The sequence below is a fragment of the Chaetura pelagica genome, unplaced genomic scaffold, assembly GCF_000747805.2.
Source record: "Chaetura pelagica isolate M959 unplaced genomic scaffold, ChaPel_1.0 scaffold39, whole genome shotgun sequence".
In the NCBI taxonomy this organism is placed as follows: domain Eukaryota; kingdom Metazoa; phylum Chordata; class Aves; order Apodiformes; family Apodidae; genus Chaetura; species Chaetura pelagica.
In genome coordinates this window covers 1806019-1808697 of record NW_009954614.1, presented here as the reverse complement: position 1 = coordinate 1808697, position 2679 = coordinate 1806019, and the positions used below count along the sequence as shown (strand labels likewise).

At 43.6% G+C, this 2679-nt stretch overlaps 1 protein-coding gene across 1 annotated transcript in view; it reads left to right on the top strand.

Annotated features, from left to right (window-relative positions):
• Positions 1-729: 729 nt before the first annotated feature.
• The window catches only part of GJA5 (gap junction protein, alpha 5, 40kDa), a 17782-nt gene continuing 15832 nt past the window's right edge, over positions 730-2679 (top strand). The window contains exon 1 of the mRNA XM_010005490.1: positions 730-988. The gene's annotated coding sequence lies outside the window, so the exon portion shown is untranslated. The remainder of the gene's footprint in view (positions 989-2679) is intronic.

The following is a 2679-nucleotide window of genomic DNA, read 5'->3' as shown; positions in this document are numbered from 1 at the left end:
TATTTTTTACAGTTGAGGGGCTCCAGCAGTCCAATAGGATCAGGGACACCTGGGCTCTATTCCTGACTCTTCTGCAGACCTGCCATATTGCTTTGTTCCTTTCAGTAGCTCTAAACTAAGACCTTTTCCTGCCAAATCTATAATCTTAGGTGTGAGGCTTCCATTTGAAAACTTGAGCCACAATAAGGAATTGGGGGTGATGGGGCTAGCCTATGAATGCGAGCCCAGGCGTTCATTTGATAACGAAGTCCCACAAAAGCCATTGCACTGGTGAACACCACAAATGGCTCACAGGCCAACCTTGCTTGCACCATTTACCAGTTAGCCATCTGCTCCCTTCAGATACTATTTTATGGCTTTCCTTTGTTTTCGCTGAGGCCTAAACAGGAATGAAATTGTGAGTCTTGTCGCTAGCCCTTTTAAATAAATAGCTCTGCAATCGCTCTAATAAGTTTGACAAGTTGGTCCCAGACCCTGAGCAGGAAGCTAATAAACTTCAAGTTGCTTTTCTATTGTTTTCCTAAAACAATTTGACTTCCTTTCTGATAGCCTCAAATTCCTTCAATAAAAATAGAGTAGCTGGGAGCCAGAGGAAGAGCTGAACTTGAGCCAAGTTGTGCTTACAATGCCGCCTGCATAAGATCACATTTTTATCCTGATCCACGAAGACTCTTTAAAAGAATAGCAGGCAGACAGCTGCCAGTGCATGTCAGGAAGAGTTTGGGAGCTAGTCTCCCCCAGCATTGGTCCTCCAGGCTTAAGGGAATCTCTGGCTAGTGAGCCAGTGTCAGACCATAGCAGGAGGCTGAGCTCCTGGGAGCTGACTGGGCTTTGCTTACCCTGTCCAGTGTCCTCCCTCAGACACGGATCTCTTCTGGGAGCTGAACACTGACAGAGAGTTGGGCTCCAGCAAGACCAAGGGGCTGTGTGAAAGGGTGATCAGCTTCACCTGTTCCTCCTCCTACCTGGGAAGGCTCAGCAAGAAGAGGTAAAGGTCTGTTCTTTCTTTTCTTCCCACTTTAGGGAACATGTATATGTATATATGAATACACATCTTTTTGTAAAGCAGTACTTCATCTAGGGAATTTTACAGGACAAGATCAATGTCTGGTGGCTGGGCAGATGAGGACTCCTTGCTTGAAAATTACTTGCTGATCTTTTGGACAAATCCTTTACACTCTCCATGGTTTTGTTCCTCCACCTGTAAAGCAAGGAGAGTGTTTATAAGAGCTGTAATTACATTATAATTTGAAAAGCACTTCTAAACTACTCAGAGATGCTGCAGAGTTGAGAAGTGGAAGGAGTAGCCATGAAAGTGCCACACTTTGTTTCCAGTAACATAAAGCTGACAACTAGGCATTTACTTTGAGATAGCTGGTAATTTCTCTTCAGTGAGAAGGAATCCTTTTCCAGCTTTTCTTGCTGAAAACTTTACCAGCAAATGAGACTGACACACAGTGACATGTCAGGCCTTGATGTTTCTTGTTTCTTCTTTTCTCACTCTGAGCTGGTTTGGTAGTCTGGGCTGAGATGGGGGAAGTGTCCATCTGTAAGTGTCCATTGGAATAATTTGTAATATTTTACTAAATAAGGAACTGTGACTACAAAACTGTTCTCCCTCATTCAGGGGCCCACCATCACATGCTACTCCTGTTCCCTTGGGCCAAGCCTGTGCTTGGGAATTTTTCCCCTGCTGGAGGATGCCTTCAAGCTGTATCCAGAGGTCTAATGTATAACAGAAATTTCCTCTCCCCCTTTCTTTTTCAATCATATGCATTCACGGAGATTTTAGATAAAATGTTTTACCAGGATGGTAGGGTCCACTGATGCTTTAGAGAAGGTACCAGACGTGCCTGTCTAGCATGGGACAATATGAAGAATCAGAATAAGTGCAGTGCTGTGGCCAGGTACCAGAGATTAAATACCTATGAGAAGTTTCTGTCTCCACCACTCTTGGGTGGTGTTTTTTCTGACATTTCCCAATGCAGTAAATCTGGTATCAGCCCCAAGCACAAAGTCGTTGCTAACGGCAGGAAAGCACATGACATTTTCTCTGCAGACAGGGAACTTCTCTTGAAGTTCTCAAATCTAGGGAGAGCATCTACCCACATTTGAAACAGCCTTCCAGCAAAGCTAGATACTCCAAGAACATCTGTTTTATGTGAAGAAGCTCTTTCATATGTGACCTCACCTCTATATTGCCTATTTGCAGACCTTCTCTATGTGTTGTGTTGGCTTGCTCTCTTTGTTTGTTTAAATCCCTGGCATAGAATGAATCCTCCACTAAATATACACAGGGTCAATGCCAAAAACCTCATCACACAAACTCATCAGGATTTACCTGGCTTCTGTGTGAAAGGGAGCAGTTCTGATAAGGCAGTAAAGACAAGTACACGAAATAGAATGAAAAAGGGACCTCTTGGCTGATCAGGCTCAACCCCTCTGAATAACAGGCAAGTACAAAACAAATGGTCTTCTCTAAACTTACTAAGCTCTGTCCTAAATCTCATTAGGTTTTCGCCCTCACTTGTGCTACTAGAATGCTGCTCCAGCACCTCCTTCCCTGCTCTGTTGCTTAGAAACCTTCTGATTTCCAACCTAAATTCATTCATGACCAATTTATATCTATTTATTCTTGTGCCACATTGTCCTTTAGCTTATGTAGCTCTCCTCTTTCCC